The sequence below is a fragment of the Bufo gargarizans genome, chromosome 6, assembly GCF_014858855.1.
Source record: "Bufo gargarizans isolate SCDJY-AF-19 chromosome 6, ASM1485885v1, whole genome shotgun sequence".
Classification (NCBI taxonomy): Eukaryota; Metazoa; Chordata; class Amphibia; order Anura; family Bufonidae; genus Bufo; species Bufo gargarizans.
In genome coordinates, this window is record NC_058085.1 from 198,262,232 (window position 1) to 198,290,058 (window position 27,827).

Below are 27,827 nucleotides of genomic sequence, written 5' to 3' on the forward strand. Positions count from 1 at the left end.
CATACTCGACCTTCGGGATCTCTTGTTCCTTTGTCCATCCCATTACGTCCCTGGACTCATTTGTCCATGGACTTCATCACTGATTTGCCTAGTTCCTCTGGGAAGACGGTGATTTTGATGGTGGTGGACCACTTCAGTAAGATGACGCACTTTATACCCTTATCAGGTTTGCCTAATGCCAAAACTCTCGCTCAAGTGCTTATTGATAACATCATAAAATTACACGGCATTTCCTCTGATGTGGTGTCTAATAGGGGGATGCAATTTGTTTCCAGGTTCTGGAGGGCATTCTGTAGTCGTCTGGGGGTTCAGTTGTCCTTCTCTTCGGCTTTCCACCCTCAGTTGAACGGACAAACTGAGCGCACTAACCAGAATCTGGAAACTTATTTGAGGTGTTTTGTCTCAGAGAATCAGGAAGAGCGGTCTTCATTTTTGTCTTTGGCTGAGTTTGCCTTAAATAACCGTAGACAGGACTCAACTGATAAGTCACCAATTTTTGGTTCATATGGGTTTCACCCTCAGTTTGGTACCTTTTCTGAGACTGAGTCCTCTGGTATACCTGAAGAGGAAAGATTCTCTTCCTCATTATCATCTATCTGGCAGAAGATTCAAATCAATTTTAAAAGAATGGGCGAAAGATATAAACGTATGGCTGACAAGAGACGTATGGCTGGTCCGGACATGTGTGTGGGTGATTTGGTGTAGTTGTCCACTAAGAACATTAGGTTGAAGATACACTCTTGGAAGTTGGGTCCAAGATTTATTGGTCCTTACAAGATTTCTGCCATTATTAATCCGGTTGCGTTTCGCCTCGAACTTACGCAGGTTTGGAAGATCCATAATGTGTTTCACAGGTCTTTGTTGAAAAACTGTGTGGAACCTGCTGAACCATCTCCCTTGCCACCTTCTCCTGTCTTGGTAGATGGTGATCTGGAGTTTCAGATCTCCAGAATAATTAACTTGCATATTCTTTGTGGTTCCTTTCAGTATCTCGTACATTGGAATAGTTACAGGCCAGAAGAAAGAATGTGGGTTTCCGGCGACTGATGTCAGTGCTAGTTGACATTGGAAGGTTTTTCACAGGGCGCACCCAGATAAGGTCGGTCCTGGGTGCCCGGTCACTCGTAGAAGGCGGGAACTCTCACTGCCTTCTGTGTGAGAGATCTGAGAAGATCGGATAGACTTGCAGCACGTGAGTCTATCTGACAGGTCTTTCTGTGTTTCCTTTCTGTTTAATGTTGTGGGCTGGATTTCACCTCTCCATAGGTTCTGCTCGTTAGCTGTTTAAGAGGCTCTATTTAAGCCTGTCTCTTACTGCAGACTTTGCAGTTGATATTTTCCTTCTGGAGTTCTATACTGGTTGTTTGTGGATCCTCTACTTCCTGCTCGTCTCAAGCTAAGTCCTTCTGTTTTCTCCTTTGCGCATGTGTTGGTCCCTTCACAGTGGTAGGTAACGGCTGTCTCATTCCTCTCATCCTAAGTTAGGGTTTGCTACAGTGTCCACAGGGCTTAGGTTTCAGCGTATGAGTTTGTTCACCATCAGGACATACTGTCAGCAGTCAGGTAGAGGCTCAGGGATTGTTAGGAGGTTACCATTCCCTCCCCCCTAGCTTTGGGGCCTAGTCTGTTTACCTGTTGTTGTTTGTTTACTTGGTGTTCCTCTTATCCCCACTTGCCATGACCATATTAAAAGTGCCATAAGTAGCACAAGGTTTATATACAGTCAGGTCCAAAAATATTGGGACATCAACATAATTCAAATATTTTTGGCTCTATACACCACCACAATGCATTTGAAATGAAACAAACTAGATGTGCTTTAACCGCTACAGGACCGCCGTACACAGGATTGCGTCCTGCCGGCGGCCCTGCTCTTCTGGGTGGACGCATATACGCGTCCTCCCGCGATACCCGAGATTTCCTGTGAACGCGCGCACACAGGCGCGCGCGCTCACAGGAACGGAAGGTAAGCGAGTGGATCTCCAGCCTGCCAGCGGCGATCGCTCGCTGGCAGGCTGGAGATATGATTTTTTTTAACCCCTAACAGGTATATTAGACGCTGTTTTGATAACGGCGTCTAATATACCTGCTACCTGGTCCTCTGGTGGTCCCTTTTGTTAGGATCGACCACCAGAGGACACAGGTAGCTCAGTAAAGTCGCACCAAACACCACACTACACTACACCCCCCCGTCACTTATTAACCCCTTATGAACCCCTGATCACCCATGATCACCCCATATAAACTCCCTGATCACCCCCCTGTCATTGATCACCCCCCTGTCATTGATCACCCCCCTGTCAGGCTCCGTTCAGACGTCCGTATGATTTTTACGGATCCACGGATACATGGATCGGATCCGCAAAACACATACGGACGTCTGAATGGAGCCTTACAGGAGGGTAATCAATGACAGGCGGGTGATCACCCATATAGATTCCCTGATCACCCCCTGTCATTGATCACCCCCCTGTCATTGATCACCCCCCTGTAAGGCTCCATTCAGACGTCCGTATGATTTTTACGGATCCATGGATACATGGATCGGATCCGCAAAACACATGCGGACGTCTGAATGGAGCCTTACAGGGGGGTGATCACCCATATACACTCCCTGATCACCCCCTGTCATTGATCACCCCCCTGTCACTGATCACCCCCCTGTCACTTATTAACCCCTTATGAACCCCTGATCACCCATGATCACCCCATATAAACTCCCTGATCACCCCCCTGTCATTGATCACCCCCCTGTCAGGCTCCATTCAGACGTCCGTATGATTTTTACGGATCCGTAAAAAATTTTACGGATCCGTTTCCGGATCCGGATATTTTTACGGATCCGGATCCATGTGTTTTGCGGATCCGATCCATGTATCCATGGATCCGTAAAAATCATTCGGACGTCTGAATGGAGCCTTACAGGGGGTGATCACCCATATACACTCCCTGATCACCCCCTGTCATTGATCACCCCCCTGTCATTGATCACCCCCCTGTAAGGCTCCATTCAGACGTCCGCATGTGTTTTGCGGATCCGATCCATGTAGCCATGGATCCGTAAAAATCATTCGGACGTCTGAATGGAGCCTTACAGGGGGGTGATCAATGACAGGGGGGTGATCACCCATATACACTCCCTGATCACCCCCTGTCATTGATCACCCCCCTGTAAGGCTCCATTCAGACGTCCGTATGATTTTTACGGATCCATGGATACATGGATCGGATCCGCAAAACACATGCGGACGTCATTTGGGCCCCTAAATTGCCAGTGCAGTATAACTACGCCACAAGTGACCCCATTTTGGAAAGAAGACACCCCAAGGTATTCCGTGAGGGGCACGGCGAGTTCCTAGAATTTTTTATTTTTTGTCACAAGTTAGTGGAAAATGATGATTTTTTATTTTTTTTATTTTTTCCTTACAAAGTCTCATATTCCACTAACTTGCGACAAAAAAAAAAAAATTCTAGGAACTCGCCATGCCCCTCACGGAATACCTTGGGGTGTCTTCTTTCCAAAATGGGATCACTTGTGGGGTAGTTATACTGCCCTGGCAATTTAGGGGCCCAAATGTGTGAGAAGAACTTTGCAATCAAAATGTGTAAAAAATGGCCTGCGAAATCCGAAAGGTGCACTTTGGAATATGTGCCCCTTTGCCCACCTTGGCTGCAAAAAAGTGTCACACATCTGGTATCGCCGTACTCGGGAGAAGTTGGGGAATGTGTTTTGGGGTGTCATTTTACATATACCCATGCTTGGTGAGAGAAATATCTTGGCAAAAGACAACTTTTCCAATTTTTTTATACAAAGTTGGCATTTGACCAAGAGATTTATCTCACCCAGCATGGGTATATGTAAAATGACACCCCAAAACACATTCCCCAACTTCTCCCGAGTACGGCGATACCAGATGTGTGACACTTTTTTGCAGCCAAGGTGGGCAAAGGGGCACATATTCCAAAGTGCACCTTTCGGATTTCGCAGGCCATTTTTTACACATTTTGATTGCAAAGTACTTCTCACACATTTGGGCCCCTAAATTGCCAGGGCAGCATAACTACCCCACAAGTGACCCCATTATGGAAAGAAGACACCCCAAGGTATTCCGTGAGGGGCATGGCGAGTTCCTAGAATTTTTTATTTTTTGTCGCAAGTTAGTGGAATATGAGACTTTGTAAGAAAAAATAAATAAAAATAAAAATCATAATTTTCCGCTAACTTGTGACAAAAAATAAAAAGTTCTATGAACTCACTATGCCCATCAGCGAATACCTTAGGGTGTCTACTTTCCGAAATGGGGTCATTTGTGGGGTTTTTCTACTGTTTGGGCATTGTAGAACCTCAGGAAACATGACAGGTGCTCAGAAAGTCAGAGCTGCTTCAAAAAGCGGAAATTCACATTTTTGTACCTTAGTTTGTAAACGCTATAACTTTTACCCAAACCATTTTTTTTTTGCCCAAACATTTTTTTTATCAAAGACATGTAGAACAATAAATTTAGTGAAAAATTTATATATGGATGTCTTTTTTTTTTTTTTGCAAAATTTTACAGCTGAAAGTGAAAAATGGCATTTTTTTGCAAAAAAATCGTTACATTTCGATTAATAACAAAAAAAGTAAAAATGTCAGCAGCAATAAAATACCACCAAATGAAAGCTCTATTAGTGAGAAGAAAAGGAGGTAAAATTCATTTGGGTGGTAAGTTGTATGACCGAGCAATAAACAGTGAAAGTAGTGTAGTGCCGAAGTGTAAAAAGTGGCCTGGTCATGAAGGGGGTTTTAGCTAGCGGGGTTGAAGTGGTTAAAGGGCTTCTGTCACCCCACTAAAGTCATATTTTTGGGGGGGGCTAGTTACATTCCTTATAGTGCGATATATGAAAATATAATGGTGTTACTTACTTTCATTCAGCCGTTTCTTATAAAAACGAAGTTTTATAATATGTAAATCAGGTCTCTACCAGCAAGTAGAGCGTCTACTTGCTGGTAGCCGCCGCAAAAAACCGCCCCCTCTTCGTGTTGATTGACAGGGCCAGCCGCGATTTCCTCCTCCAGCCGGCCCTGTCAGCATTTTAAAAATCGCGCGCCTCTGTTCATTCGGCGCAGGCGCTCTGAGATGAGGAGGCTCGTCTCCTCAGAACTCCCTCAGTGCGCCTGCGCCGATGACATCACCGAAAGAGAAGACGTCATTGGCGCAGGCGCACTGAGGGAGTTCTGAGGAGACGAGCCTCCTCATCTCAGAGCGCCTGCACCGAATGAACAGAGGCGCGCGATTTTTAAAATGGACAGATGAGACCAAGATCAACTTGTACCAGAGTGATGGGAAGAGAAGAGTATGGAGAAGGAATGGAACTGCTCATGATCCTAAGCATACCACCTCATCAGTGAAGCATGGTGGTGGCAGTGTCATCGCGTGGGCATGTATGGCTGCCAATGGAACTGGTTATCTTGTATTTATTGTTGATGTGACTGCTGACAAAAGCAGCAGGATGAATTCTGAAGTGTTTCAGGCAATATTATCTTTTCATTTTTAGCCAAATGCTTCAGAACTCGTTGGACGGTGCTTCACAGTGCAGATGGACAATGACCCAAAGCATACTGCAAAAGCAACCAAAGAGTTTTTTAAGGGAAAGAAGTGGAATGTTATGCAATGGCCAAGTCAATCACCTGACCTGAATCCAATTGAGCATGCATTTCACTTGCTGAAGACAAAACTAAAGGGAAAATGACCCGAGAACAAGCAGGAACTGAAGACAGTTGCAGTAGAGGCCTAACAGAGCATCACCAGGGATAAAACCCAGCGTCTGGTGATGTCTATGCGTTCCAGACTTCAGGCTGTAATTGACTGCAAAGGATTTGCAACCAATTATTAAAAAGTAAAAGTTTGATTTATAATTATTATTATGTCCCATTACTTTTGGTCCCTTAACAAGTGGGAGGCACATATGCAAACTTTTGTAATTCCTACACCGTTCACCTGATTTGGATGTAAATACCCTAAAATTAAAGCTGACAGTCTGCAGTTAAAGCACATCTTGTTCGTTTCATTTTAAATCCATTGTGGTGGTGGTGGTGTATAGGGCCAAACATATTAGAATTGTGTTGATGTCCCAATATTTATGGACCTGACTGTAATAGCACAATATATCAGAAAACCCACAGATTGTTATTCCCCGCAAAAAGGTACAATGTTATTGACTGGGGCCCCCTCAATCTCTGGGCCTCATAGCAAGTTCTATGGTTGCTATAGCTATGGTTTCGCTCATTGTGTTCTGTCAGATTTCCATTAGGTAGTCTGGCATTTTACTGGACAAAATATTCCTTCCTTCACCTCTGACACTGATGTGAACGCCATCTTATATGTTCATGACGATAATTTGTTTTGTATGTTGATAACTTGTTACAGTCCAATGTTACAGTGTTTATAGCTATCACAAAGACATTTGATGACAGTGTGATATAATTTATAAAATCACTGGTTTTCATCTTAGTTATATAATCTCTTATATAATAAAAATTTGTTTCTGTCTGTCTGTCCCGACGTCTGTCTGTTCTTCATGCACGACCGAACGACTGGAGCGATCTTCACCAAATTTGGCACACAGGTATATCAGATGTCTGGGAAGGTTCAGCTCTCTAGGAGAGTTCCTGAGATATTGCCAAAATATGACCAGCATTAGCCAATAGAAGATAATTAATATATATAGTGGCTCACCCCTCCTGTTAATATAGGCCGGTGCTCTCACCAAGTTGTGGTTCACCCTGACCACAGTATGAAATAGTGTTAAAAATATAGGTATAGTGGGCACTCAATATCTGGCACTACGTGTTGGGTACAACAGATTTAATCAGATAAAAAATATTATCAATCAATTACATAAAATAAAACTTACAAAATATTCCCAATTATATGACAGTACAATTCATTAAAATGTTTCTATATATATATTCATAGAGGTTAATAAAAATATAAATTCATATAATATTCCTGGAGGTTAATAATATATATATATATATATATATATATATATATATATATATATTCTCACATTTATTAAATAAAAGTCCCTTTAAAATCTTCCGCAAAGATTAGTGCAATTGATATGATATACGATGTATTATGCACTGAGTTTTGGCAATGTTCATCCGCTTATATATTAAGGTCAGTAGGTCTCACTTCTATGGAGGGTTGCAATGGTAGCTATTCAGGGGTTAGTTGTATGAAGTATATTAAGATTAACTTACTGCTGGATGTTCGTTAATTTCTCTGACTTTCGTGGCGTCCCACTACTGGTCAGTTCACTCACCCCTCTTCTTATATGCTGTATGTACACTGCACTTCCACTTGGCAATATTGTTGCGATGTCCGTAAGGTTTCTTGTCAGTCTCTGTTCAGCGTCCCACGTGTAGAAGGTTTGTCACGTGATCGGAGCTTCAGAGCGTTTGTCACGTGATCGGAGCTTCAAAGCGTCACGATATCCCACGTAACCTAGATCTGATGCGATTGGATTAGTTCAAGTTCCGGAGGCGGTACCAACCTCCGCTTGTACAGCTTTCTAGCGATAATCTTGTTAATTTTTCGCAATAGTTTGTTGCTGGTTGCAGTAATATAAGACGTCTAATTACTATAAGGATCTCATCCACTCCCGCTATACGCGTTTCGAGGTTGCGTACCTCTTCCTCAGTAGCTAGTTTTTGAGATCCTCACTTCCTCCTTATAAATCATTATAAGTCACACCCTTTCTTCTAATTGAGATTCCTCCCAAAATCTGGTCGGGATTTCCAATATTTGCATTCCTCATTCCTCCTTTAGCTATGTCTTTATCTCAAAATATATATTTTCTTATGTTTCAATGCACCATTTATGCGGTTAATCCTATGTATATCAAAATATCTTATGCATATATACCATATAAAATTATCGTATCGAAACGCGTATAGCGGGAGTGGATGAGATCCTTATAGTAATTAGACGTCTTATATTACTGCAACCAGCAACAAACTATTGCGAAAAATTAACAAGATTATCGCTAGAAAGCTGTACAAGCGGAGGTTGGTACCGCCTCCGGAACTTGAACTAATCCAATCGCATCAGATCTAGGTTACGTGGGATATCGTGACGCTTTGAAGCTCCGATCATGTGACAAACGCTCTGAAGCTCCGATCACGTGACAAACCTTCTACACGTGGGACGCTGAACAGAGACTGACAAGAAACCTTACGGACATCGCAACAATATTGCCAAGTGGAAGTGCAGTGTACATACAGCATATAAGAAGAGGGGTGAGTGAACTGACCAGTAGTGGGACGCCACGAAAGTCAGAGAAATTAACGAACATCCAGCAGTAAGTTAATCTTAATATACTGCATACAACTAACCCCTGAATAGCTACCATTGCAACCCTCCATAGAAGCGAGACCTACTGACCTTAATATATAAGCGGATGAACATTGCCAAAACTCAGTGCATAATACATCGTATATCATATCAATTGCACTAATCTTTGCGGAAGATTTTAAAGGGACTTTTATTTAATAAATGTGAAAATATATATATATATATATATATATATATATATATATATATATATTATTAACCTCCAGGAATATTATATGAATTTATATTTTTATTAACCTCTATGAATATATATAGAAACATTTTAATGAATTGTACTGTCATATAATTGGGAATATTTTGTAAGTTTTATTTTATGTAATTGATTGATAATATTGTTTTATCTGATTAAATCTGTTGTACCCAACACGTAGTGCCAGATATTGAGTGCCCACTATACCTATATTTTTAACACCATTTCATACTGTGGTCAGGGTGAACCACAACTTAGTGAGAGCACCGGCCTATATTAACAGGAGGGGTGAGCCACTATATATATTAATTATCAAGTGTTTTTTTCACCCAATAGTCGAGCTCCTCTCCCTGTTAATCATGGATATCTGGAACTTCATAGAGGGTCAAAAACAGAGAATGGATAATTATTCATTTGAAGACAATGGTACAATAGAAGATACACAGGATAGATCTGTGTCGGAGGTCTTTAGAGAACTTGAGTCCCTCCTGACAAAACAATTAAAACAAAGGTGGGAAATTAAATCCCTGAATCGCCATCTAGAACAGGGAGTTATACCAAGAGGACTCAAACTCTCTAAGACCCCAGCTCAAGATCTATGTAATGATATGTTTGGTAAAGAATGGGAAGATCTATTGAAATCGCAGTCCATAGCACTCATACAACTAATTGTTAAAAGGAGAATGGTAATATTGGATGAAGTATCAGGTAAAATAGAAGCATTAAAGAAACCTTAGATACATTCCCAAAAAATGAGATATTTAAGAACTGGCATGAAAGAATATGCAAACAATTAGGGATTGTAGAACAAGATATCATATAAAAAAAAGTAGGAAAATTTAGAAAAGTAAGAATTTAGTAAGAAATGATAAACAAAACGATAGACAATCTATAAAAGAGGATCGAGTACAGAATAGTAAGCCCCCCAAGTCAAGAGAAAAAGAAACTAATGAAGAGAGACTAACACAATATAATATTCAAACAACGAATAGGTATGAAACACTAAGTAATCCCCTTTTTTTAGACCGGACACCCCCACATCACAGGATACGCACGCAACCCCCCAGACAGTCACCACAGGAACAATACCATATAACACCAATCACGGGTCATCACTACAATTTGAGATACAAAGAGGAGACACAGAAAAGGAATCAGGACCAACACTATCAGAAAAAATATCAAACGAGGAACCAACACTCATCCTACACCAACAAGGAGACATATGTAGGGAATTACCACAAGCACCAGTACAATCAGAATGTAGAAAAAAGACGACACGACGAGGAAGGGGAGGGAAGGGAAAGAGTAAACCACAGGAGACATTAACGGAGGAAAATAATTCTGTAATTAATTTAAGCTCAAACACTTTACAGCGGCACAATATGCACTATTAAATAAAGGTTTAAAATTTGCACCCACAGCACATTTAACCACTTCAGCCCCGCTAGGTGAAACCCCCTTCATGACCAGAGCACTTTTTACACTTCGGCACTACACTCCTTTCACCGTTTATCGCTCGGTCATGCAACTTACCACCCAAATGAATTTTACCTCCTTTTCTTCTCACTAATGGAGCTTTCATTTGGTGGTATTTTATTGCTGCTGACATTTTTACTTTTTTTGTTATTAATCAAAATGTAACGATTTTTTTGCAAAAAAATGACATTTTTCACTTTCAGCTGTAAAATTTTGCAAAAAAAACGACATCCATATATAAATTTTTCACCAAATTTATTGTTCTACATGTCTTTGATAAAAAAAAAAATGTTTGGGCAAAAAAAAAAAATGGTTTGGGTAAAAGTTATAGCATTTACAAACTATGGTACAAAAATGTGAATTTCCGCTTTTTGAAACAGCTCTGACTTTCTGAGCACCTGTCATGATTCCTGAGGTTCTACAATGCCCAAACAGTAGAAAACCCCCACAAATGACCCCGTTTCGGAAAGTAGACACCCTAAGGTATTCGCTGATAGGCATAGTGAGTTCATAGAACTTTTTATTTTTTGTCACAAGTTAGCGGAAAATGATGATGATTTTATTTATTTATTTTTTTCTTACAAAGTCTCATATTCCACTAACTTGCGACAAAAAATAAAAAATTCTAGGAACTCGCCATGCCCCTCACGGAATACCTTGGGGTGTCTTCTTTCCAAAATGGGGTCACTTGTGGCGTAGTTATACTGCCCTGGCAATTTAGGGGCCCAAATGTGTGAGAAGAACTTTGCAATCAAAATGTGTAAAAAATGACCGGTGAAATCCAAAAGGTGCACTTTGGAATATGTGCCCCTTTGCCCACCTTGGCAGCAAAAAAGTGTCACACATCTGGTATCGCCGTACTCAGGAGAAGTTGGGGAATGTGTTTTGGGGTGTCATTTTACATATACCCATGCTGGGTGAGAGAAATATCTTGGTCAAATGACAACTTTGTATAAACATTTTTTTATACAAAGTTGTCATTTGACCAAGATATTTCTCTCACCCAGCATGGGTATATGTAAAATGACACCCCAAAACACATTGCCCAACTTCTCCTGAGTACGGCGATACCAGATGTGTCACACTTTTTTGCTGCCAAGGTGGGCAAAGGGGCACATATTCCAAAGTGCACCTTTCGGATTTTGCAGGGCATTTTTTACACATTTTGATTGCAAAGTTCTTCTCACACATTTGGGCCCCTAAATTGCCAGGGCAGTATAACTACGCCACAAGTGACCCCATTTTGGAAAGAAGACACCCCAAGGTATTCCGTGAGGAGCATGGCGAGTTCCTAGAATTTTTTATTTTTTGTCGCAAGTTAGTGGAATATGAGACTTTGTAAGGAAAAAAGAAAAATCATCATTTTCCGCTAACTTGTGACAAAAAATAAAAAATTCTAGGAACTCGCCGTGCCCCTCACGGAATACCTTGGGGTGTCTTATTTCCAAAATGGGGTCACTTGTGGCGTAGTTATACTGCCCTGGCAATTTAGGGGCCCAAATGTGTAAGAAGTACCTTGCAATCAAAATGTGTAAAAAATGGCCTGCGAAATCCGAAAGGTGCCCCTTTGCCCACCTTGGCTGCAAAAAAGTGTCACACATGTGGTATCGCCGTACTCAGGAGAAGTTGGGTAATGTGTTTTGGGGGGTCATTTTACATATACCCATGCTGGGTGAGAGAAATATCTTGGCAAAAGACAACTTTTCCAATTTTTTTATACAAAGTTGGCATTTGACCAAGATATTTATCTCACCCAGCATGGGTATATGTAAAATGACACCCCAAAACACATTCCCCAACTTCTCCTGAATACGGCGATACCACATGTGTGACACTTTTTTGCAGCCTAGATGCGCAAAGGGGCCCAAATTCCTTTTAGGAGGGCATTTTTAGACATTTGGATCCCAGACTTCTTCTCACACTTTCGGGCCCCTAAAAAGCCAGGGCAGTATAAATACCCCACATGTGACCCCACTTTGGAAAGAAGACACCCCAAGGTATTCAATGAGGGGCATGGCGAGTTCCTAGAATTTTATTTTTTTTGCATAAGTTAGCGGATATTGATTTTTTTTTTTGTTTTTTTCTCACAAAGTCTCACTTTCCGCTAACTTAGGACAAAAATTTCAATCTTTCATGGACTCAATATGCCCCTCACGGAATACCTTGGGGTGTCTTCTTTCCGAAATGGGGTCACATGTGGGGTATTTATACTGCCCTGGCTTTTTAGGGGCCCTAAAGCGTGAGAAGAAGTCTGGAATATAAATGTCTAAAAATGTTTACGCATTTGGATTCCGTGAGGGGTATGGTGCGTCCATGTGAGATTTTATTTTTTGACACAAGTTAGTAGAATATGAGACTTAGTAAGAAAAAACAAAAACAAACAAAAAATTTCCGCTAACTTGTGCCAAAAAAAATGTCTGAATGGAGCCTTACCAGGGGGGGGGGGGGGGGGTGATCAATGACAGGGGGGTGATCACCCATATAGACTCCCTGATCACCCCCCTGTCATTGATCACCCCCCCTGTAAGGCTCCATTCAGACATCCGCATGATTTTTTACGGATCCATGGATACATGGATCGGATCCACAAAACGCATGCGGACGTCTGAATGGAGCCTTACAGGGGGGTTATCAATGACAGGGGGTGATCAGGGTAATCACCCCCCTGTCACTGATCACCCCCCCTGTAAGGCTCCATTCAGACATCCGCATGATTTTTTACGGATCCATGGATACATGGATCGGATCCACAAAACGCATGCGGACGTCTGAATGGAGCCTTACAGGGGGGTTATCAATGACAGGGGGTGATCAGGGTAATCAGGGTGATCACCCCCCTGTCACTGATCACCCCCCCTGTAAGGCTCCATTCAGACATCCGCATGATTTTTTACGGATCCATGGATACATGGATCGGATCCACAGAACGCATGCGGACGTCTGAATGGAGCCTTACAGGGGGGTTATCAATGACAGGGGGTGATCAGGGTAATCAGGGTGATCACCCCCCTGTCACTGATCACCCCCCCTGTAAGGCTCCATTCAGACATCCGCATGATTTTTTACGGATCCATGGATACATGGATCGGATCCACAGAACGCATGCGGACGTCTGAATGGAGCCTTACAGGGGGGTTATCAATGACAGGGGGTGATCAGGGTAATCAGGGTGATCACCCCCCTGTCACTGATCACCCCCCCTGTAAGGCTCCATTCAGACATCCGCATGATTTTTTACGGATCCATGGATACATGGATCGGATCCACAGAACGCATGCGGACGTCTGAATGGAGCCTTACAGGGGGGTTATCAATGACAGGGGGTGATCAGGGTAATCAGGGTGATCACCCCCCTGTCACTGATCACCCCCCCTGTAAGGCTCCATTCAGACATCCGCATGATTTTTTACGGATCCATGGATACATGGATCGGATCCACAAAACGCATGCGGACGTCTGAATGGAGCCTTACAGGGGGGTTATCAATGACAGGGGGTGATCAGGGTAATCAGGGTGATCACCCCCCTGTCACTGATCACCCCCCCTGTAAGGCTCCATTCAGACATCCGCATGATTTTTTACGGATCCATGGATACATGGATCGGATCCACAAAACGCATGCGGACGTCTGAATGGAGCCTTACAGGGGGGTTATCAATGACAGGGGGGTGATCAGGGAGTGTATATGGGTGATCACCCGCCTGTCATTGATCACCCCCTGTAAGGCTCCATTCAGACGTCCGCATGTGTTTTGCGGATCCGATCCATGTATCCGTAAAAATCATGCGGACGTCTGAATGGAGCCTTACAGGGGAGTGATCAATGACAGGGGGGTGATCAATGACAGGGGGTGATCAGGGAGTGTATATGGGTGATCACCCGCCTGTCATTGATCACCCCCCTGTAAGGCTCCATTCAGACGTCCGTATGCTTTTTGCGGATCCGATCCATGTATCCGTGGATCCGTAAAAATCATACGGACGTCTGAACGGAGCCTTACAGGGGAGTGATCAATGACAGGGGGGTGATCAATGACAGGGGGTGATCAGGAGAGTGTATATGGGTGATCACCCGCCTGTCATTGATCACCCCCCTGTAAGGCTCCATTCAGACGTCCGTATGCTTTTTGCGGATCCGATCCATGTATCCGTGGATCCGTAAAAATCATACGGACGTCTGAACGGAGCCTGACAGGGGGGTGATCAATGACAGGGCGGTGATCTATGACAGGGGGGTGATCAGGGAGTTTATATGGGGTGATCATGGGTGATCAGGGGTTTATAAGGGGTTAATAAGTGACGGGGGGGGGGGGGTGTAGTGTAGTGTGGTGTTTGGTGCTACTGTACTGACCTACCTGAGTCCTCTGGTGGTCGATCCTAACAAAAGGGACCACCAGAGGACCAGGTAGGAGGTATATTAGACGCTGTTATGAAAACAGCGTCTAATATACCTGTTAGGGGTTAAAAAATTCGGATCTCCAGCCTGCCAGCGAGCGATCGCCGCTGGCAGGCTGGAGATCCACTCGCTTACCTTCCGTTCCTGTGAGCGCGCGCGCCTGTGCGCGCGCGTTCACAGGAAATCTCGGCTCTCGCGGGAGGACGCGTATATGCGTCCACCCAGAAGAGCAGGACCGCCGGCAGGACGCAATCCTGCGTACGGCGGTCCTGAGGTAGTTAAGTAAATTTGACACATACATAGGTATTGAAAAATTCGTACGAAAATTATGTTTAAAAAAATATTTTCTCAAAAACCCCATAATACCAAAAGGGGAGAAACAGGGAATATACGTACATACGGATCTAAAATTAAAAAGCAAAATGTACCCAAGACATGAAATGGGACAGGATATAACTACTTTTAAAAAAAACGTGGAAGCTGACATAAGGAAGATTAAGGGAGAATCTAGAAGATTTAATAATCTGAAACCACATGAGATACAGGCTATTAAACAATTGCAAAAAAATGACAATATAACAATCCGCCCTGCTGATAAAGGAGGAGCCATAGTAATTTTAGATACATGCAAATACGATAATGAATGTAAGAGACAATTGGGAGATAAGGAAACATATGGGAAATTAGTAAAAGACCCATGTCTCTTATATATATAAAAATGAGTTTCTGTCTGTTCTTTATGCGCGACCAAACGACTGGACCGATCTTTACCAAATGTGGCACACAGGTACATCGGGTATCCGGAAAAGTTTTAGACCGGGTCTCAGCTCTCTAGCACCTGAGATATTCCCAAAAAATGACCCACATTAGCCAATACAAGCTTTAAAGTCGTTCTCTTCATATCCCAACTGCCATAAACACAGTTTAACTCCAGGTTTTCATAACAATCCAGTCATATACTTTACTGCTTAAAGGGGCGGGCACTGTGGAGGCTACTGTTTTTAAACGGCCGTGCACTATGGAGGTCACTGTTTTTAAAGGGGTGGTCACTGTTAAAGTCACTGTTAAAGGGGTGGTAACTGTGAAAGTCACTGTTAATGGGGCTGGCACTGTGAAAGTCACTGTTAAAGGGGCGGGCACTGTGAAAGTCACTGTTAAAGAGTCGGTCACTGTTAAAGTCACTGTTAAAGGGGCGGTAACTATGAAAGTCACTTAAAAATGCGGCCACTGTGAAAGTCACTGTTAATGGGGCGGTCACTGTGAAAGTCACTGTTAAAGCGGCGGCCACTGTTTAAGGGGCGTTCACTGTGAAAGTCACTGTTAAAGGGGCGGTCACTGTGAAAATCACTGTTAAATGGGCAGGCACTGTGAAAGTCACTGTTAAAGGGAAGTCAATGTTAAAGGGGAGGTCACTGTGAAAGCCCCTGTTAAAGGGGCATTCACTGTGAAAGTCACTGTTAAAGGGGGGGTGTAACGGACCGTTTCAGCAGACAAGGGGTTAAAATCCGTTTAGGCGATATGCCCCTTTCTGAGAGACAGGCACAGCTACTGCAGAACACCAAACTCCCGAACTGGATACAAAATAGCACTCCAAACTGGAACCTCGCGAATAGCTGCTAGCAGACGAACAGGAAAAGCATACAATCAGCTTACACTCCTGGCAATCAGTCTCTAACAGCATACAGGGAATCTCCCCAATAACGAGACAAGGCTCATATCTCCCCCCCCCCCAGGGAAGACTAACCAGATACCTGACCTCACGCCGGTCGGTACCTGAGTTAGTCTGGCAAGCCACCCACAACCAAATACTGGACCTGTTGAATTTAGTAGCCTGTCTCTGTAAGGTGAATTCACCAAGGTTATATTGGTAGCTGGTACTCCCGGTCTCTGAGTTGCTCCCTGGCTTGGAGTGAAGGTTGCTTTGTGGGCAGGGATCAGAGGGACTCTGCCCTGGTGCCAGTGCTACCACGGAAGAAGCCTGGTTGGAGTCTGGTTGTTGGAGGGGGAGACCGACTGTCTCCCCTTTGGCTAAACAGCCCTGTTGCTGGGAGACAGGACCGACTGTCCCTACCCCCTGTGCTGTAAGTGCAGAGACCACGGTCCCATCTGCACTGTTGTGGGGCTTACTGTCTCCCCCTGGTGCGTTAACCTGCCGCTGGGGAGAGGGGGTAACGAGCTCCTCTCCCATACATACTTCCAGCCGCTGGGGAGGGCGACCGACCGTCTCCGCTCCCAATACAGTGTCCTGCTGCTGGGGAAAGGAGACTGGGCTCTCTATTCCCTGGAGGACACTCTGCCGCTGGGGAACAGGACTGACTGTCTCTGCCCCCTGTAACTCCGCCTGCTGCTGGGGAATGGAGACTGGGCTCCCAATTCCCAATAAATCACACGGCCGCTGGGGAATGGAGACTGGGCTCCCAATTCCCTGTAAATCACCCAGCCGCTGGGGAATGGAGACTGGGCTCCCAATTCCCTGCAATTCACACTGCCAATAGGGAGAGGGGGTAACAAGCTCCTCTCCCATACATACTTCCAGCCTCTGGGGAGGGAGACCGACTGTTTCCACTCCCAATACAGTGTCCTGTTGCTGGGGAAAGGAGACTGGGCTCTTTATTCCCTGCTGGACACTCTGCCGCTGGGGAATGGAGACTGGGCTCCCAATTCCTGGCACATCACTCGGCCGCTGGGGAATGGAGACTGGGCTCCCAATTCCCAAAAAATCATGCTGCTGCTGGGGGGCAGGAACAACTACCTCTGCCCCCTGTAACTCAGTCTGCCGCTGGGGAGGGAGGACGCTGCTCTCCTCTCCCTGCATTTCACACTGCCGCTGGGGAATGGAAACTGGGCTCCCAATTCCCTGCAGGACCGGTGGAGAGACCTCGGTCCCATCTCTACCAGCCATCTGGGGTCCTTCCCAGTAACGCTCTACAATATCTGCCCAGCTGAATGGGTCTGGATCTGGGTCTGTCACCTTACTGTCCTGCTGAGCCTTCCCAATGGAGTGGAAGAGATCTTGGTAGTCCTGCTCCAGTTCCCACTCCGGGGTTGCTAGGTGAGCCAGGTCTTCATCTACCTCATGGGGGTCATCCCACTCATGCCTAGCCTCCCTCTCATAGAAAATGTCCTGAAGTCTGGTTTGCCCAGGGCTCCCAAAGCCAGGCTCTGCAAAGGACTCCCATAACAAGCCAGGACCATCAAACTCCTCTCCCTCTGGCTTGTCATGTTCGGCTGTCCAGGGTATATACTGTGCCATATACCACCAAAGCGCCTGGTAGGCATCCTCCAGCCATAGCTCCTGCCAATACTGGTGCTCTAGTTCCTTCACCCATTCCTCCAGATGCTGCTCTCCCAAGAAGGGCATCCGCAGGGCCACTTGCTTCTGCAACCGCTGCTCTTCACTGGGGAGACTCTCACCCCGCTGGTATTGTACATTATCCAGGGCCTGGTACCAGATGCCTTTCCTTAATGCATCCCGGCCATCCAGGTCCTCCTCCTTGTATAACACTGCTGGTTCCATCCTGTTGCTTTTAGGGTCGCTGTACTGGGACATGCGTTGCCCTTAAATTGTAGAATCCACAGAAATGGTGTCTCCTGTAGCTGTCCTTCTGGCTGTAGGAACGATCCCGCCGCTAGCCACCAATTGTAACGGACCGTTTCAGCAGACAAGGGGTTAAAATCCGATTAGGCGATATGCCCCTTTCTGAGAGACAGGCACAGCTACTGCAGAACACCAAACTCCCGAACTGGATACAAAATAGCACTCCAAACTGGAACCTCGCAAATAGCTGCTAGCAGACGAACAGGAAAAGCATACAATCAGCTTACACTTCTGGCAATCAGTCTCTAACAGCATACAGGGAATCCCCCCAATAACGAGACAAGGCTCCGTGTTGAGGGTCAAGCAGTGGTCTGACGTGCTGGCACACCTAGCCTGGTTTTTATTACAGTTGTTGCAAATACAGGACAGATACAACACATCCCACAATGCATCATGGTTTCCTCCTCTCTGTCCCGGAGACAACCGAGAAGTAATCCAATTATCTCTCAGGACAAAGGGAAATCGCCAATACACATGTGGAGACAACAGGACAGACATCACCATTTAAACACACAATGGGACAATGGCACAATGGGACAATGGAACACACTCAGCATTTTCCTCCCCTCTGTCTATCCACCCAACTGTCTCCCAAGCTGACAAGTTACACAAACATATATATGCTTGGTTCTTTAAAGTGGTATACCCATATGCCCTAACATCATACGTACAGGAATTACCATATATAGTGGCTGGGTTTGCCACAGGGCCATAATCCCGAGGCAAGAGGCTTTTAAACAGGCCAAAACCCAGTGGTGAGGTTGGTTTCGCCACACCCGGCTCTGACTATGTGCGGAGGTCGGCCAGAATAGCAGTACGTCTTTAGTGTGTGTTTTGGAGTCGTGCTGGATCCGCCTCCCATCAGGTGCACTGGGTGGGGTCATTAGTTTAAATGGCTCTCAATTCCAGTGCTCTGAGCGGGTTATAGTAATCAGTCTTACCTAGGAAGCAAGCAAGCAAGCAAGGAAGGTTTTCTGTTCCAGCTCTGTTAAGATAAGTGTGGTTTCTGTTCTTGTTGTTTGCTGTTTTAGTTGTGTTGGTATCTTCTCTCCCATCCAGGTTCTGTGCGAGCAGGCTGCTCCTATTTCCCCTTTTCACCATCTCAGGGAAGTTAGGGTGTATTAGCCCAGGCACGAGGACACAGCATTCCTACCACCAAGGTCTGCCTGTGGGCTGAGCAGTGCAGGGAGAGAGGTCAGGGATTAGCTAGGAGGTGACCCTTCCCCTGCTTCTCGCTCAGAGCCTGGTTGTTGGTTTTTCTGTGTGTCTGAGTGCTTGTCCGCCGTGACATTATAACCCGCCAAAACTTTAACTGTCATTACTCAGCAGTTTTGTGATGGCGTCAATTGAAGCGTTAGTTGACTGCATGCAGGGGCTATCCCTAGAGGTTGCGGAGCTACGTGGTTCGGTCACATGGTGTCAGAATGCTCTGGCATCAGGTGCAGGTCAAATTTGTGTGGAGCCGAAAGTGGCTCTTCCTGATCGATTTTCAGGGGGTCATCTTATTTTTGCTTGTCCTTATGTTAAACCACAGGTGGAAGTGAAAAAGAAAGAGAAAAAAAAACCTTCCCTGTCACTTGGTAGCGTGAATAGTGTGGTGGAGCAGGCAGGTATGCAAGCTCCCTGCAGTTCCTGTTTTCTCCTTCCAGCTGTGGTGCCGCTAGAGTCAAGAATTTTTTGTTGTTGAATTATTCCTTGATTGTGGTGCTGGGGTAAACCTAATTGACTCTCTTTTTCTTCAAAATCTAGGACTAAGTATTTGCACTTTAGAGAATGAGATTCGAGTTTTTGCAATTGATTCTTCCCCTCTTTCTCAAAGGAGTCTTACTCACATTGTTCATGGTATTCACTTAAGGGTGGGTGATGCACATGTTGAAATTATTTCTTGTTTTGTCATAAAGGATTTGCCAGCTCTTATAGTTTTGGGGTTGCCATGGTTGATTAAACATAACCCAATTATAGATTGGCAAGCGAGACAACTCATTGGTTGGAGTGAGTATTGTTTGGATAATTGTCTTGGCACATCTATCTCTGGGGTGTCCACTACGATTTTACCTCAGTATCTCTCCGATTTTGTGGATGTCTTTTCGGAGGGTGGGGCTCAGGAATTACCCCCTCACCGAGACTATGATTGTCCAGTTAATCTCATCCCTGGGGCTAAATTGCCAAAATCTCGGCTTTACAACCTTTCTCAACCCGAAAGAGAGTTCATGCGAAAGTATATCGCTGAGAGTTTGGCAAAAGGTCATTTTAGGCCATCTAAGTCTCCAATGGCAGTAGGCTTGTTCTTTGTAAAGAAAAAGGATGGATCGCTGAGACCGTGTTTGGATTTCCGGGAATTGAACTGTATTACGGTCCGGGATCCATATCCCCTGCCTTTGATTTCTGACCTTTTTGATCAGATTGTGGGAGCCAAGGTGTTCTCCAAGTTGGATTTGAGGGGGACCTACAACCTGATCAGGATCAAGGAGGGGGGTGAGTGGAAAACGGCCTTCAATACGCAGGAGGGTCATTTTGAGAATCTGGTTATGCCTTTTGGGTTGACGAATGCGCCAGCAGTATTTCAGCGATTCATCAATGACATTTTTCATCACCTGGTGGGGAGGTTCGTGGTGGTTTAATTGGATGACATTTTAATTTATTCTCCTGATCTGAAGACCCATCAGGATCATGTGAGACAGGTTTTGACGATCCTTCGGGAGAATAAATTATATGCTAAATTGGAGAAATGTTTATTTTCGGTGCAGGAGCTTCTGTTCTTGGGATATCTGCTTTCTGACTCTGGTTTTCGTATGGACCCCGAAAAGGTCCGGGCGGTTCTGGAATGGGACCGACCAGAGAATCAGAAAGCTTTGATGCGGTTCTTGGGGTTTACTAATTATTATAGGAAATTTATTTCAAACTATTCCACCATTGTAAAACCTCTCACGGATATGACTAAGAAGGGCGCTGACGTCTCTGTCTGGTCGGATGAGGCATTGCAGGTAGGGATGAGCGAACTCGAACTGTATAGTTCGGGTTCGTACCGAATTTTGGGGTGTCCGTGACACGGACCCGAACCCGGACATTTTCGTAAAAGTCCGGGTTCGGGTTCGGTGTTCGTCGCTTTCTTGGCGCTTTTGTGACGCTTTCTTGGCGCTTTTTGAAAGGCTGCAAAGCAGCCAATCAACAAGCGTCATACTACTTGCCCCAAGAGGCCATCACAGCCATGCCTACTATTGGCATGGCTGTGATTGGCCAGAGCACCATGTGACCCAGCCTCTATTTAAGCTGGAGTCACATAGCGCCGCCCGTCACTCTGCTCTGATTAGCGTAGGGAGAGGTTGCGGCTGCGACAGTAGGGCGAGATTAGGCAGATTAACTCCTCCAAAGGACTTGATTAACTGATCGATCTGCAGCTGTGGATCATTGAGCTGCTGATCCTCAATTGCTCACTGTTTTTAGGCTGCACAGACCGTTTGTCAGTCTCATTTTTCTGGGGTGATCGGCGGCCATTTTGTGTCTTGTGGTGCGCCAGCACAAGCTGCGACCAAGTGCATTTAACCCTCAATGGTGTGGTTGTTTTTTGGCTAAAGCCTACATCAGGGTGAAGCTGTCACACCAAGTGCATTTAACCAGCAATAGTCTGTTCATTTTTTGGCCATATACAAAATCAGGGGCAAGCTGCGCCTGTCACCAAGTGCATTTAACCCTCAATGGTGTGGTTGTTTTTTGGCTAAAGCCTACATCAGGGTGAAGCTGTGACACCAAGTGCATTTAACCAGCAATAGTCTGTTCATTTTTTGGCCATATACAAAATCAGGGGCAAGCTGCGCCTGTCACCAAGTGCATTTAACCCTCAATGGTGTGGTTGTTTTTTGGCTAAAGCCTACATCAGGGTGAAGCTGTCACACCAAGTGCATTTAACCAGCAATAGTCTGTTCATTTTTTGGCCATATACAAAATCAGGGGCAAGCTGCGCCTGTCACCAAGTGCATTTAACCCTCAATGGTGTGGTTGTTTTTTGGCTAAAGCCTACATCAGGGTGAAGCTGTCACACCAAGTGCATTTAACCAGCAATAGTCTGTTTATTTTTTGGCCATATCCCAGTCTAATTCTGTCACTAAATCCATACCGGTCACCCAGCGCCTAAATACTAGGCCTCAAATTTATATCCAGCTAAATCTGTCCCTAGTGCTGTAGCTGGGCGAGTTATTTAGTGTCCGTTCAAGCACATTTCTTGTTCTGGGTTGAAATACAATTCCCAATTTAGCAATTTCATAATTTAGTGGTTCCTGCTATATCAGAGCTATTTGAAATCTATCCCAAAAAGGGTATATAATATTGAAGGTGCACATTGGGTCATTCAGAATAACTTCACACACACCCGCTACTGTGTATTTCCAAGTCTAATTCTGTCACTAAACCCATACCTGTCACCCAGCGCCTAAATACTAGGCCTCAAATTTAAATCCCTCTAAATCTCTCGTTACCGCTGTACTGTTGTTGCTGGGCAAGATATTTAGTGTCCGTCAAAGCACATTTTTTGTTCTGGGTTGAAGTACAATTCCCAATTTAGCAATTTCATAATTTAGTGGTTCCTGCTATATCAGAGCTATTTGGAATCTATCCCTAAAAGGGTATATAATATTGAAGGTGCACATTGGGTCATTCAGAATAACTTCACACACACCCGCTACTGTGTATTTCCAAGTCTAATTCTGTCACTAAACCCATACCTGTCACCCAGCGCCTAAATACTAGGCCTCAAATTTAAATCCCTCTAAATCTCTCGTTACCGCTGTACTGTTGTTGCTGGGCAAGATATTTAGTGTCCGTCAAAGCACATTTTTTGTTCTGGGTTGAAGTACAATTCCCAATTTAGCAATTTCATAATTTAGTGGTTTCTGCTATATCAGAGCTATTTGAAATCTATCCCTAAAAGGGTATATAATATTGAAGGTGCACATTGGGTCATTCAGAATAACTTCACACACACGCTTCTGTGCATTTCCAAGTCTAATTCTGTCACTAAATCCATACCGGTGACCCAGCGCCTAAATACTAGGCCTCAAATTTAAATCCCTCTAAATCTCTCGTTACCCACCGCTGTACTGTTGTTGCTGGGCAAGATATTTAGTGTCCGTCAAAGCACATTTTTTGTTCTGGGTTGAAGTACAATTCCCAATTTAGCAATTTCATAATTTAGTGGTTTCTGCTATATCAGAGCTATTTGAAATCTATCCCTAAAAGGGTATATAATATTGAAGGTGCACATAGGGTCATTCAGAATAACTTCACACACACGCTTCTGTGCATTTCCAAGTCTAATTCTGTCACTAAATCCATACCGGTGACCCAGCGCCTAAATACTAGGCCTCAAATTTAAATCCCTCTAAATCTCTCGTTACCCACCGCTGTACTGTTGTTGCTGGGCAAGATATTTAGTGTCCGTCAAAGCACATTTTTTGTTCTGGGTTGAAGTACAATTCCCAATTTAGCAATTTCATAATTTAGTGGTTTCTGCTATATCAGAGCTATTTGAAATCTATCCCTAAAAGGGTATATAATATTGAAGGTGCACATAGGGTCATTCAGAATAACTTCACACACACGCTTCTGTGCATTTCCAAGTCTAATTCTGTCACTAAATCCATACCGGTGACCCAGCGCCTAAATACTAGGCCTCAAATTTATATCCCGCTAAATCTCTCGTTACCGCTGTACTGTTGTTGCTGGGCAAGATATTTAGTGTCCGTCAAAGCACATTTTTTGTTCTGGGTTGAAGTACAATTCCCAATTTAGCAATTTCATAATTTAGTGGTTCCTGCTATATCAGAGCTATTTGAAATCTATCCCAAAAAGGGTATATAATATTGAAGGTGCACATTGGGTCATTCAGAATAACTTCACACACACCCGCTACTGTGTATTTCCAAGTCTAATTCTGTCACTAAACCCATACCTGTCACCCAGCGCCTAAATACTAGGCCTCAAATTTAAATCCCTCTAAATCTCTCGTTACCGCTGTACTGTTGTTGCTGGGCAAGATATTTAGTGTCCGTCAAAGCACATTTTTTGTTCTGGGTTGAAGTACAATTCCCAATTTAGCAATTTCATAATTTAGTGGTTTCTGCTATATCAGAGCTATTTGAAATCTATCCCTAAAAGGGTATATAATATTGAAGGTGCACATTGGGTCATTCAGAATAACTTCACACACACGCTTCTGTGCATTTCCAAGTCTAATTCTGTCACTAAACCCATACCTGTCACCCAGCGCCTAAATACTAGGCCTCAAATTTAAATCCCTCTAAATCTCTCGTTACCGCTGTACTGTTGTTGCTGGGCAAGATATTTAGTGTCCGTCAAAGCACATTTTTTGTTCTGGGTTGAAGTACAATTCCCAATTTAGCAATTTCATAATTTAGTGGTTTCTGCTATATCAGAGCTATTTGAAATCTATCCCTAAAAGGGTATATAATATTGAAGGTGCACATTGGGTCATTCAGAATAACTTCACACACACGCTTCTGTGCATTTCCAAGTCTAATTCTGTCACTAAATCCATACCGGTCACCCAGCGCCTAAATACTAGGCCTCAAATTTAAATCCCTCTAAATCTCTCGTTACCCACCGCTGTACTGTTGTTGCTGGGCAAGATATTTAGTGTCCGTCAAAGCACATTTTTTGTTCTGGGTTGAAGTACAATTCCCAATTTAGCAATTTCATAATTTAGTGGTTTCTGCTATATCAGAGCTATTTGAAATCTATCCCTAAAAGGGTATATAATATTGAAGGTGCACATAGGGTCATTCAGAATAACTTCACACACACGCTTCTGTGCATTTCCAAGTCTAATTCTGTCACTAAATCCATACCGGTGACCCAGCGCCTAAATACTAGGCCTCAAATTTAAATCCCTCTAAATCTCTCGTTACCGCTGTCCTGTTGTAGCTGGGAAAGTTATTTAGTGCCCGTCAAAGCACATTTTTCGTTCTGGGTTGAAGTACAATTCCCAATTTAGCAATTTCATAATTTAGTGGTTCCTGCTATATCAGAGCTATTTGAAATCTATCCCAAAAAGGGTATATAATATTCAAGGTGCACATTGGGTCATTCAGAATAACTTCACACACACGCTTCTGTGCATTTCCAAGTCTAATTCTGTCACTAAATCCATACCGGTCACCCAGCGCCTAAATACTAGGCCTCAAATTTATATCCCGCTGAATTTGAATACAATACATTGGGCCAAATAATATATTTGTTGTTGTGGTGAACCATAACAATGAGAAAAACATCTAGTAAGGGACGCGGACGTGGACATGGTCGTGGTGGTGTTAGTGGACCCTCTGGTGCTGGGAGAGGACGTGGCCGTTCTGCCACATCCACACGTCCTAGTGTACCAACTACCTCAGGTCCCAGTAGCCGCCAGAATTTACAGCGATATATGGTGGGGCCCAATGCCGTTCTAAGGATGGTAAGGCCTGAGCAGGTACAGGCATTAGTCAATTGGGTGGCCGACAGTGGATCCAGCACGTTCACATTATCTCCCACCCAGTCTTCTGCAGAAAGCGCACAGATGGCGCCTGAAAACCAACCCCATCAGTCTGTCACATCACCCCCATGCATACCAGGGAAACTGTCTCAGCCTCAAGTTATGCAGCAGTCTCTTATGCTGTTTGAAGACTCCGCTGGCAGGGTTTCCCAAGGGCATCCACCTAGCCCTTCCCCAGCGGTGAAAGACATAGAATGCACTGACGCACAACCACTTATGTTTCCTGATGATGAGGACATGGGAATACCACCTCAGCATGTCTCTGATGATGACGAAACACAGGTGCCAACTGCTGCGTCTTTCTGCAGTGTGCAGACTGAACAGGAGGTCAGGGATCAAGACTGGGTGGAAGACGATGCAGGGGACGATGAGGTCCTAGACCCCACATGGAATGAAGGTCGTGCCACTGACTTTCACAGTTCGGAGGAAGAGGCAGTGGTGAGACCGAGCCAACAGCGTAGCAAAAGAGGGAGCAGTGGGCAAAAGCAGAACACCCGCCGCCAAGAGACTCCGCCTGCTACTGACCGCCGCCATCTGGGACCGAGCACCCCAAAGGCAGCTTCAAGGAGTTCCCTGGCATGGCACTTCTTCAAACAATGTGCTGACGACAAGACCCGAGTGGTTTGCACGCTGTGCCATCAGAGCCTGAAGCGAGGCATTAACGTTCTGAACCTGAGCACAACCTGCATGACCAGGCACCTGCATGCAAAGCATGAACTGCAGTGGAGTAAACACCTTAAAACCAAGGAAGTCACTCAGGCTCCCCCTGCTACCTCTTCTGCTGCTGCCGCCTCGGCCTATTCTGCTGCTGCCGCCTCGGCCTCTTCCTCCGCCTCTGGAGGAACGTTGGCACCTGCCGCCCAGCAAACAGGGGATGTACCACCAACACCACCACCACCACCTCCGTCACCAAGCGTCTCAACCATGTCACACGCCAGCGTTCAGCTCTCCATCTCACAAACATTTGATAGAAAGCGTAAATTCCCACCTAGCCACCCTCGATCCCTGGCCCTGAATGCCAGCATTTCTAAACTACTGGCCTATGAAATGCTGTCATTTAGGCTGGTGGACACAGACAGCTTCAAACAGCTCATGTCGCTTGCTGTCCCACAGTATGTTGTTCCCAGCCGGCACTACTTCTCCAAGAGAGCCGTGCCTTCCCTGCACAACCAAGTATCCGATAAAATCAAGTGTGCACTGCGCAACGCCATCTGTAGCAAGGTCCACCTAACCACAGATACGTGGACCAGTAAGCACGGCCAGGGACGCTATATCTCCCTAACTGCACACTGGGTAAATGTAGTGGCAGCTGGGCCCCAGGCGGAGAGCTGTTTGGCGCACGTCCTGCCGCCGCCAAGGATCGCAGGGCAACATTCTTTGCCTCCTGTTGCCACCTCCTCCTTCTCGGCTTCCTCCTCCTCTTCTTCCACCTGCTCATCCAGTCAGCCACACACCTTCACCACCAACTTCAGCACAGCCCGGGGTAAACGTCAGCAGGCCATTCTGAAACTCATATGTTTGGGGGACAGGCCCCACACCGCACAGGAGTTGTGGCGGGGTATTGAACAACAGACCGACGAGTGGTTGCTGCCGGTGAGCCTCAAGCCCGGCCTGGTGGTGTGTGATAATGGGCGAAATCTCGTTGCAGCTCTGGGACTAGCCAATTTGACGCACATCCCTTGCTTGGCGCATGTGCTGAATTTGGTGGTGCAGAAGTTCATTCACAACTACCCCGACATGTCAGAGCTGCTGCATAAAGTGCGGGCCGTCTGTTCGCGCTTCCGGCGTTCACATCCTGCCGCTGCTCGCCTGTCTGCGCTACAGCGTAACTTCGGCCTTCCCGCTCACCGCCTCATATGCGACGTGCCCACCAGGTGGAACTCCACCTTGCACATGCTGGACAGACTGTGCGAGCAGCAGCAGGCCATAGTGGAGTTTCAGCTGCAGCACGCACGGGTCAGTCGCACTACAGAACAGCACCACTTCACCACCAATGACTGGGCCTCCATGCGAGACCTGTGTGCCCTGTTGCGCTGTTTCGAGTACTCCACCAACATGGCCAGTGGCGATGACACCGTTATCAGCGTTACAATACCACTTCTATGTCTCCTTGAGAAAACACTTAGGGCGATGATGGAACAGGAGGTGGCCCAGGAGGAGGAGGAGGAGGATGAGGAAGAGGGGTCATTTTTAGCACTTTCAGGCCAGTCTCTTCGAAGTGACTCA